Raw genomic sequence first — 12210 nt, 5'->3', positions numbered from 1 at the left:
TACTACATATATAATTTGCATCTTGCTGAAATGAGGAATAACTGCATCAATTTTCTTTTTGAAAGGAGAAGCTTCATATTGCTTAATGCTAAAAGAAATTAAGATTTCCACAGAAATTTAAGCTTCTAGTCATTATTCCCTGAAACAGAAGTCATCCTAAAAATGGGTTTTTACATCTTTGCCTGGAATAAACCTATCCTGAAGAGTCAAGTAAAGATCATCAACTTCTTTTCTTCTCAAAACCTCCACACTAACATTCACACTTTATCTGCCCCCCTCAGCTCTGCTAATTTCCCCCTTAGCCACTTCACCTCATCATACACCCACCACCACCCCAGCATTGTCTGTGAAGGCTTTTCCCCTTCATTCACTTACATCTTCTCAAAATCAGCTACTCCTTACAAAGAGAAAAAGTAGTACAAAGTTACTCTCTGCTGTCATCACACTACTCCCCTGCTACTAAAAACTTTTACTACAGACGTTCCTCCTCTCTGCTATTTAAAATAAAATTTTGAGAAAGGAGCTGCCTACTACAGCAGCTATGCGAGGAGCAGACTTCTAAGCACCTCCCCCTCATCTACATTTTCCATTTTTAAATATATTCTTCCTCTGACACTGAAAAAAAAGAGCATTAAAAGAGTGGTAACTAACCGCGTTAAGTCCCATGCCCCTTATGTGTAAGAGAGAAAGCCTGGGTTTACAATTACTACCGAGATATTTTGGATGGAAGAAGCCTCCCTTTGCTATAGATGATTTACTGAATGATGGCCATGAATGTTTTTTTCCCAGAAATTGCAGCAAAAAAGGTCCTGGTTATTGAGGGAGAACATCAGTCCCAGATTTCCAGGGTGGGGAGTTCAATCAGTGATATAAAGTGTCCCCAAAAGAACTGTGAAGTAACTAATATGACTTCTGAAAGCCAAATAAAACAAGCAGCCTTCAGAAAAGTGGTGAGAGTCGCAAATAAGAATTGTTAGTTTATTACAAATAAATTGCATCTTAGACATTAACAGTTTGTGTGTCCTATCAGGCATAAAATTTCAATCCTGTTTTATTTGTCTCCCAGTTACACGAATTGTTTACAATATTCAAAGATTACAGTTATATTAGAAAATAATAAACAAGGAGTAAGAAAAACAAGTCCATTATTTAAATCTAATGTTTAATTTTGCTTTGCATCGATATTCAGCAATATCAATTGGGTGCAAATAGGTTTTGTGCATGCTATTTAAATAGCAAGAACAAAGAAACTTGATCAACAACAGGAAATGCATAGAGGAACAGAAGAATGGACTACATTAAAAGTCATAAAGCATTTTTAAAAGCTTCATTAGATTTAGAAATGTATCAAAAACCTACATCTTCTGGAAAAATCTTTAAAATTACACAATTGAAATTAGAAAGCATGAGATTTCCTGTAACAGGGGAGAAGAATGGAATCTGAAACTTCCCTTTACAGTTCAAAACCCGGCCCTTATGGAAGCGCACAGCTGCGTCCAAGTGAAAGAGATAGGCAGCTCAACATCTTGTATCAGTAACATATGGCTTAAGGCAGGTACAAAGAGATTTACTTCCCATGTGATCCATTAAAATCTCCAGATACGTTTAAAGCTCACGCTGTGGAATTACAGTAATGGAACTGTCCTGGGACCTCAGAGCTCCGACCACAAGTGTCTTTTGTTAAGAAAGCTGCCAAGGCTTGAATTTCCATTTAATATCGGTTTTCTACAAAAATATAGATAGCTTATCTAAAACATATGGACAAACATGTGTTTTAACATAAAGCTTTTGGGGATTTTTTTTTTTTTTTTTTTTAATTAACCCTTTAAACGTATCTCCAAGTCCAACTGGGACCAGACTTCAGGAAAGCATTTCCTACTACTCTCTGAGTTTGGGGACTACCATTTAGAAGTCCTAATATGTATTCTCCTAGAACATAAAACATTTGGAAATAAAATGACTTTGGCACACAAACTAAAGAAACAGCAACTAGATCATCTAAGACTGATAATACTGCTTTTTGAATAATACTGATTTTTTAAAGTATTTGCATACGGATAGAAAATGCAGATAACTTGCCCTATAATTCCTATAGTGTACTACAAAAGCAAAAGCTTGCTAAGATATTGAAAAGCAGTCTTTATCTCAATCTTTCCTCTGAACAGAGTCAACACAAGGATTGAAAAGTGGAACACGGGAGCAAGATTAGCTGTATTTAGGCCAAGCTGACCCAGAGTATGTCTGTGTGTGTATACATATAAATGTAAAAAATATGTAAAACCTCTCCAAATCTCAGGATTGTCTTGTGTTGACATGTAAGGTAACATCTAAGGGAATATTGTTTTACTTCCATGCAAGCTTGCCCTAAATGCTCTCCCCAGATGTTACCTTCCTCATGAGTCTCTGAAGAGACTTTCATTAAAACTTAACATCTGGAAAAAATTAAATTGGAGACAAGTAGTTAAGATGCTACATTAATTAAACTATCAGTTGATTATAAACCTATCCCGTAAATGCCTTCAGCAATGCCCTGTTTCAAGACCCATTTAAGAACCTGGCAACTCCCGAGAAGCCTGGCAAGTTCCCGGAAAAGGGACACTGCTCCTGTTTACAATGCACAAAACTTCTGCCGCTAAGCTTTATGAAGACCTGGTTCGTGAGCATCTCACCTGCTGAACCTAGAGAGAGCTCAAATCTGCAACACATTATTTGATTAATGAATCCAAGTCTTGCACTTGAATTGCCCTCCTTAGCAGCACCTCCTTGCAAATTTCATTCCATGAAGCAGTTTTGATTCCATTACTATTACACACTTAAAAATTATAAATGTGTGTTGAAAAAAGTTGTATTCAAGGCAGAAAATGCAAATGCTCTCAGGCTTCCTGGCTGCTTTAGAGGCACAAGCTGTGCAAAGCCAGGCCATCCCTCATCTTGGAGCTGGTGCAGGCAGTGTGTTGCATTTGCTTTCGCATTAGGGAGTTCAGCTGCTGTGACTATTTTCCACAGGAGAAAGCTCCAAAGTCTTCTCTATCATCCAACTGAAATTTTTCAGTTCTCTCAAATTTATTCCAATTTCCAAACCATAATTCCTCCTTGCAGGCACACTCCTCAGAGAGGATGTACACTCTGCCTTTGTTACCCCCACACCTTCATCCTCCTCCTCTCATTCAGGGGACGCCTCTCCAGGCTGTCACCCAGACAACTGCATACTTAAGGAATATAAATACCACAATGATTTCCAAACACTTGGAATCCAAAACCCAGGTATTTCTAAAGAATTTGGTTAATTGTATGAAACAGCTAAGAAACAAAGAGATAAATAGAACCTGACAGAGGGAAATTTGTCACTGCTAAGGCAATGGGGAACCTCACCCCGAGGCTCACTACTGATGCAGCCCACCAGGTGTGAGTCTCAGCTTCCAGCTTGCTGACACACACCTGAAAGCCACAGTTTTGCTGTTATCAGCTAAGCAAACATTAGTTAACAAAAGCTTTCCAGAAGCCCAGTAGGAAATTTCAAGGAGAATAAAGGAGCACCTTTAGCTTCATTTTAATCAAGCTAAAATGCTTAAGTACAAAGCGGCTACAAGAAAAATTAATGTCATTAAAAAAGACCAAGCTCTACCTCTACTCCCATCTCTCTTCATTATACTGCAATCTTAAACCTAAATTCTGTCTTAGAGGAATTTTATCCTTTGTATTTAGATTCCAAAACAATGTTGGCTGTTTAAAAACTTATCATTTGTGCAGCAAGGAAAAGAGACCAAGGAAAAAACTCTAGATACATGAATCAGAAAAAAATTGGTCTGTATAGAGCTATCAAACAAGCTCAATAAAATGCCACTATATCCATATATATATATTTATGTTTGAAATGCCAACAGATACTTTTCTTAGTGTGTTAGGATAAAATCATAGAGTCATAGAATGACTTGGGTTGGAAGGGATCATTCCAATCCCCTGCCATGGGCAGGGACACCTTCTCCTAGACCAGGTTGCTCCAAGCCCCATCCAGCCTGTTCTTGAACAGTGCCAGAGATGGGGCATCCACAGCCTCTCCAGGCAAGCTGTGCCAGTGACTCACCACCCTCACAGGAAAGGACCTTCTCCTAATATGTAATCTAAACTTGCCCACTGACAGTTTGGATCCATTCCCCCTTGTCACGTCATGCCCTCGTAAACAGTCTCCCCCATTATTCTTGTAGGCTTCCTTCAGGTACTGGAAGGCTGCAATTACATCACCTCAAAGCCTTCTCTCTTCCAGGCTGAACAACCCCAATTCTCTCAGCCTTTCCTCAGAGCAGAGGAGCTCCATCTCTAATCAGCTTGGCGGCCTTTCTCTTTGGCTCATGTCCAGCCTCTCCTCCATGAGCATCCCTAAATTCTTCTCAGCAGGGCTGCTCCCAATCTCTTCATCCCCCATCCTGGATTGATACCAGGAGCTGCCCTGACCCAGGTTCCAGTAACAACATCCATGCTTCACATGAATAACCCTTCTTTTGCTTCCCCTTCCTGGATTTTAATATCTTTATAAAAGTGGAAAAAATAAAAATGAAGGACAAAGCAAGTGTTCCTGTTAACTGTAAGCTATAAGGCTTTTAAGGAGGCTCACAAAAGAAAAACAAAGATGTCCATATGGCCACAAGCACAGAGAACACCAGAAGAACAGATTCAGCGTAACTCAAATCCCACATGTCTGGATTCAGATCATGTACAACGCTTAAAAAGGCTGGGGATAATAAAAAGTTACAGGGAATTAAAAGCAATTAAGAAGAGTCTGATATAAAGATAAGATTCAAGAAGTAAGTTTTCAATATTCTTCAATTCAATAATGAGTTTACTGAATAAAAATGCATACCGTTTGTTTTCTTGCCTGTCAACTTCATTAGCAATCCAAAGGAAATTATTTATGGATATTCAAATTTCTTATTTGTACATATGGCATAACCGAATACACGCTTGAATTTGTTGATAATTTTTCCTTCTCAAGGAAAACAATGTATTCAAAATATCTGGCAATGATATTTCAATGACTGGTTGAGCATTCCTGCTGTGAGTTAAGGAAAAATAATAATTTCCATCAGAAAGAACAGGAAATATTTCTGTAACTTTTAATAGTGCCACAACTAACGCAATACCCAGTGCTACCTTTCTGTTACCATACACTGTAGATGCATCTTGATATCCTACTAAACTCCTGCACTACAGTTCTAAGAGAATGATCTTGCTTTGCCACAGAAATTTTCAAAAGTAAATTGTCATAACATACTGCTTTAAAAGATGGCTTTAAATTATTCAGACATTTCTGTTGTTTTCTTCAAAAGCACCAGGAAGGCTGAATGTGAAAAAATATGACTAAGAGAAGCCCAAGTACAGATACTCACAAATCTCGTTCTCATTTGGAAATATAAATTTCTAATTAAGTCACATGAAACTTTCAAGAAAACAAAAAGTCTTCAATATTATCATTCCATCAAAATATCTCTGGTTTCATGAAACTGCATTGATCAGACAGAAAACAAATTTTGGGCTGTCCCTCTCCCAAATAAGTTACCAAACCCAGCCCCTGCTTTTCCTAAAAAGAAGCAAAAAGACAAGGAAACTGAGGTTTAAATTGTATTTTTCCTTTGGTTTAGTGAAGCAGCCTGCAGTGAAAGGGAAGCAGGAAGTTGCCCCAGCACAAGAAAAATTTTGAAGAAATTCAGTACATGCTTCTGCAACTACATTTCTCCTTGTCGGTCTCATTAACTTCTTCCCTACAAAGGATTTCTGCTTCCAAAGCCCTGGCTACCTGTCATATTTCCAGAGAAATCCCATTAATTATGACATTCAACAACACCAAGGAATCATTCCAAGGAATTCTGCTGAGCTAAAGCTACCACCACCACCAAAAGAAAGGTTATTAGGGACTTTATGAAAACCTGCAGTACTATTTTATATTTTAATTTTTTTAATGAAGTGATTGAAAGAAAAAAAGAGAAGTGAGAAAGTTAAAGCACAGGAATTAACACCTGGATCAATACAATCTTCTCCTTTACTCTTGCTCTTCTTTCGCCTCATGAAAAAAGCTAGATACATAAAGATGAGTGTGACATCTGTCCTGAAGATTGGCACAGGATTGATCAAAACCACAATGTGGCCTGACATGGATATTCAAAGAAGTCTGCAAGGCTGGAAAGACAGGGGACTTGAGGCAGGGGGTACAATGAACAAACTTGTTTTCCCATGGGGTCAGTTAAGCTCCAGAGATAAGAAAGAAATAATGCTCCATCAAAACATGTTTCTTAAAAATTTAGATTTAGGCTTGCATTTTCTCAGGTGTCTTTATTACCATAACTATATATATACAGTTAATGGCTCTAATACCCTTCAAATATTTATTCCATAGTTTAACTGAAGAATTAGCAACAAAGCCCATTTCTCCTACTGCAAGTAGGTACATCCGAGTTCCATGTGCACGTCCATTGCCAGGGAGGCAGGGAGCAGCTGTGATCCCGTACATGCTGTCACAGCAAGCAATTTGTCCATCAGATACCATCTGACCAATCTTAGCAAAAACAGAAATACAAAGGACATCTTTGAACTGGCAATGCTGCTATGCAATGCCCAAAAATCAAAACAAGCCCTAAAATAACACTTGCTAGCAGCTGGAACTAAATGAATCTCATGGCTTCTCATGGCAAAACCAGAAAACGTTCCATTTACAAACACATCAGAATGCAGGTACTATAACCAGATGGATATAAAGGCAGAAAAGCCACAGTCTAAACTCTTCTTAGAGCTCGCTCTGCCAATTCTCTGAGTCCAAATTTCACCAGCTAACAGAAAGCAAGTGATGGGGATGATGGTAAATCAAAGTCCATCAAAAACATTTTCTCAGCTACACTCACTTCAAAGCTTCCTAAATCACACTTCTTCCCTTCGCAAAGCAACAAACACAATTTGAGCCTTGACCATATTTACTGAAACTCATGTGGCAAACCTACTTTCATTTTAATTTTTTAAATACCAAAAAGCGATAGCTACCAACTCCATCCTTAAGCCCACATTAAGAGTTTGCAGAAAACCAGTCTGAGGAACAAAATCCATGTGAATGGGAGAGGGAGGATGAGATCAAACCTAAAACCCACCAAGCTTTTTTTTGTTTTCTAAATGTAGTCTCTAAAACTGTATTTCAGCTCTTACCATCATTAAAACAATGCTGGTAGGAGCTGTAGTACAGCCTTCATGTCAGCACATTAGCTGCTAAGGTTATGTATTTAAAGAGTTATTGGTTTAATTCAACCACTTGTTTGCTATGTGCTTCTTACTGGTGGTTTATGCATTTAAATTATTTTGGAGACTTCCAAGATCTGTACTTTCTAATAACATTCTGTCACATTCTCAGTTATCAAAACACTCAGAAAACAGTTTAGGTTTTGGGCAAATGTAACATAAAACACAGATAAAGGTAATGCGGGATGTTACTGTTCAGCACAAAGACACTACTGGCAATAGCCAAAAAAACATTGTGCAGAAACAATTCCCTGCTTTCTTCCTTCCAACAGTTTTTTCTTTCTTAAATCAGTAATAAAGATACTGCCCTTATGTTCAGTTTTTTCCTGAAGCACCCAAGACTAGTTTCTTCAGACCTGTGATTTCATAATCTGTTCTTAAAAATGACAAAAGCTTATATAATGAAAAGATTAAACCAAAAATAAAGTTGCATAACTATAAAGGTGCAGACAGAACAGCTGAAGGGTGTAGTATTAATAGCCAAAATCAGAGACCTCAGCTTAGTGTTCCAGTAGTAACTGTCCAGGTTATAAAAATATATTCTAACCTTTAAGAAAAACAAGTACTGATATAGATTACTTCAAAATGTTATTGAAAGTATGTTAGTTCTTGTGATACTGAGTTTTCTGATATGGAATGGTAAAGTAAAATCCATGTACAACACCTATGGAAGTGAGCCCATGAATTTGCAAGAACAGTGGTTTCCTGCAGACAGCCCATATGGAAGAGCAGCTTTGGCGAGTACCAGGTCAGGCAAGAGGATGTATTTGTGAAACCCAGCTCAAGACAAACGGTGAGCCTACATTGCTTTCAATACTTCCCAACACTGTATTGGTGAAGTTTTATAAAGCAATCATTCATCATTTCATATATGAATAATAAAGAAGATTATTGAACTGTGGAGGAAAGCCACAAGCAAAAATGGTGGACACCCGGCTAGTCACTGTAAGAAGTATAGATTGTACATTCATATATAGCGTGACTATGCAAGATAAACTTTTTAAAAAGCACTTTGTCTCTAGCTTCATCCATAATGCATCCAAAGACCTTTTTCAAAAGAAGTGAGGGTTGCATACAGATCCTTCTCAACTCCTGGCCTAAGGCAGAAATATAGAGGGACTTGCTGCAGATTCCCCATATTTAAACTAGTTGCATGTTTTAAAACCAAATGCAACGCTTACAATAAGCACACAAAATATAAAGATCTTCAAGCATGAAAGAAGGAATCAAGAATTCTCTCAAAAATAACTACAAATTGAGTCCTAAATTCCCAGAGATTATGGCACACAATATACAATGCATTCAGATGCAGAGAGAGGGGAACAAGTTAGCAATTAGGAGAGCACAAACAAGACTTAAACCTAGGTTTAATTCCATGCTGTATTCAGGAATACTTCAAGCCTCAAAGAAACAAGTCTCTGCGTTTCCCATATAATTCCCAAAACAACCCTCCTCCCTCCCCACTCCTTCACTCGTGGAGGCTATGACCCTATTCCATGAGTACCAGAGCCACAGTCGGAAAGCTGCGTGGGCACTTTGTGGAGCATTTTGCAAGTGTGTGTGTGCCAACCAATCCTTATCACGGGAGCAGCTTCTTGTGAGCATGGGAAAAGCATACCTGGAGAGGAAGATCTAAATGTCTTTTAAAAATTTAAAGACCAAAAAAGTATCCTAGCAGCATTTTTCCAAGTAGTGACTGGCACTACTGTACTGTCCTTATTACAGTAGCTTCACATATTATCAAAGAAAAATTAGGGAGGTGACTTTTTCAGGCAGTGAAGTATTTTAATCACTAAACTCACTCTCCTGTAAGCACAGCCGCATGTAGGTACATGGAAGGTACTTCCAACACTGCTTGATAGAGACCTTTGCAGCATCTTTTGCAGATAAAGTTTCTCTCACACAACAGAACAACTTAACTTTGGGAAAACCTTTATTCTGTTTTCTGAAGATACCCAATGTGGCAGCACAGAGTAACCAAGCAGTAAGTTCTCAGTGCTTTTATCTCTCAAGAGGCTCTGCAGCACATAGAGGAGAAGAGCAGAGGTGGGGGCGTGATTACTGACCGTTCCTCATGGAAGCCAGTAAAGCCAGTGTTTAGCTCGGGCCACACAGCAAACATAACTCGAGGTAACTTTTGTTCCTGTAAGAGTCCAAAAGGTGGCACAGGCAGATCTCATCCACCATCAGCAACTTGGACAATTGAGAAAGAGGAAGTTTCTGAGGCACAACAAAAGCGTCTGCCCCTAACCTTCATTAAAAGTCAATGGGATTTTGGCTCCTGATTCTCATTACTGCTTTTGAAAGTCTCCCCTTTTGTCCTTCCACTGCAGACCACAGATGAAAGCAAAAGCTTTTCTGTTTGAGACAGGCAGCCCCTTCAGTTACGGCTGACCAGGAAAAGCAAGAGTTTCACTCCTGCCTGGACTTGGGGTTTTCTATTTGCGCGGTATTGATCAGGCAATGGGTAATAACCAAATTATAGCAGAGCCAGCAGGTCTGATGTATCTCTTCACAGATATAAACATGACCTCTCTCACCAGCTGCAGCCTGGAAGCTTTGGGGACCCTTCATGGTAAAGCAGTAGATACTTATTTGTTCAAGCACTGGTATGAAACATGAAGAGCCTATTTACTCTTTACCAGTAGTAAGCAAAAAAATTCCACTGTATTTCTCCATGAAATACAGAATATCAGAAATACTCAATACTTATAGTAAAGGACTCTCTGATAAAATCCACCACAGATGTGTACATAGTATCACTCAAATTATCTTCTGATGTACAAGTACTGAAAGTTCATTAATTTTACTGATTAAACAAGACATGTAACTGAAACACTACAGTTACTGTTCTGGCACTGTTTGAAGACCTGTCTCCTTTATAATCATAGTTTAATCCTAAAATTCAAACAAAAAAATTACAAGACCATGCAGTTTCTGCTTCAAAAGTCCTTTATTTCCTACCTGGCACTGGTAGACCTCAAAATAACTTTAAATAGACCCAAAGCAAACCAGAAAGGTATTACAAGCTTTAGTGCTTTCATAAACAGATAGTCACATTCATTTTAATTGTTCCATGATAAATAATAAAGACCTGTTTCAGAAAAGGAGATTTAGTTGCTTTTTCCACCAGATTTGTGTGTTAAAACAGGATTAAATAACGGGTGGGCAGCAGAAAGCAAACCCCATAAGCATACTGAAAAACAAGTCATCCAGGACAGTGTAACAAGCTAATCCATTACTTCTTTGATTTGTTTGCTTGTTCAGGGGCTTGTGGATTTTAGTGATTAACATCAGGTTTCTAGGTATCATTAGCAACTCAAGCGACAAGTGCAGTTTGCCATGGTGTAGTTTTGAAAGCAAATTCGAAAAAATCTGGTAATCCACTGTGACCTGCACAAGAAAATACTCCAGACTTCTGTGCGCACAAAAACTACAAAATACTTTCCTCTATGTATTCCATACTTGATTCAAATGCTGTGGTAAGAAACACGGGTATATACGGCTGCATGTCTCCATTTTAGTGTTTATTAATGCACCCAACAGCAAATCCCAATAGGTATCACATTCCCATCATTCAGTTATAGCCACTTGGCTATTCCTATTTTAGGAGTACAGTGCACCACTTCACATCACTGCCTTGGTCAGCTTTAACTACTAAAGTGCACTTTTATGAATATATGTGCCACTCCATGGCATCCCAAATAGCTTCATGGTGTTGAAATAATTGAACTGTCGCTCATTACAAGGCAAAAGAAAAAGTATTTAGAGAAGGTGGACTTGGCTTACAGCACTTGTTCCTACAGGGAAAAATGGCTCCAGATACCAGTGCTAGTGGAAAAAATAAATGCAGAAGCATTTCCTCCATATTTTATGAAAATTTAAACTTACTCCTGCTGACAGCGGCAGTTAGTGGAAATGAGCCTGAGAAACCTGAGCAGCTTGGATTTTAAGACTGAGAAACACCTAGTCCATGATACTGTTAAGAAGAAGAAATGCCTTACCACACAAGACTAATAGTCTGTCTACCAGGATTTTCTCCCTGATGGGAGCAACAGGGAATGATGTTCAGGGAGAACATGTCAGCCTGGGAACTGCACAATCCCTTCCCTTCGCATTCCCCCCTTGCATCCACAACTGCTCCATTAAGGATGTTAGAGCATACATTTATGTCCAGTTCCATTGCTGTCCATTTATGACCTGTAGACTATGAATCTGCCTGATCACTTCTACTGTAAGAAGATTCAGAGGTTGGGAAGAGATGTTTAACACTGAATCTATATGTGTTCTGAAAGGCTACTCCCACAGTGAGTGAAATGGCCAAAACAGAGGAGTTCAGTAAAGAAATTGATCAAGGAAATTTACAGCAACAGGAGTGAACAACTTAAGATACTTTTTTGCATTAAGAAAGTTGGCATTTAGAGGTTGCTGCTCAGTGTAGAGCCCAAGTTCCCTGCATCCATGAACACAGAATAGCACATTATGATTCAACAGTGCCTTCCTCATCCAACAGACATGGAGGAACTGCCATGGCCAAGAAGTTCTCAGGCGAGTAACACCTAAAGACAGCATCCAGTCTAACATGCTTATTATGTACCTTTTTTGTTGTTGTTAATAAATAGTTTTAAGATTCTTTCACCCAAAAATTAAGCCCAGCAATTGCACTTCTTCGATCTTCTAAAAACACTCAGCATAAGTCTATTATTCCCTTTTTAATAGAAGGAGTTCATTAAGTTTTTAACATTACATGTTGATCACTCGAGTCATCTCCATGAAGTTTCATAAACTGACGTGCTGGTCAGACAGGTTGCCTTCTTCACAGTTTGAGGCAACAAATTGCTAAACCCCAGCTTAGAGAGCACCTGCTCTAAGTTCGTGTTATCCCAATCCCACAGGTTTCATTAGTGTCCATTTAGATTGTCACTCTGGTTGGGT

The 12210-nt window shown here is 38.6% G+C and overlaps 1 protein-coding gene across 5 annotated transcripts in view; it reads right to left on the bottom strand.

The window, feature by feature from the left end:
* Window positions 1–12210, bottom strand: part of MACROD2 (mono-ADP ribosylhydrolase 2) — an 893899-nt gene that overhangs the window by 839024 nt on the left and 42665 nt on the right. The window lies entirely within an intron of this gene.

Source organism: Corvus cornix, chromosome 3 (genome assembly GCF_000738735.6).
Source record: "Corvus cornix cornix isolate S_Up_H32 chromosome 3, ASM73873v5, whole genome shotgun sequence".
Lineage (NCBI taxonomy): Eukaryota > Metazoa > Chordata > Aves > Passeriformes > Corvidae > Corvus > Corvus cornix.
This window is presented reverse-complemented; position numbering and strand designations above follow the sequence as displayed.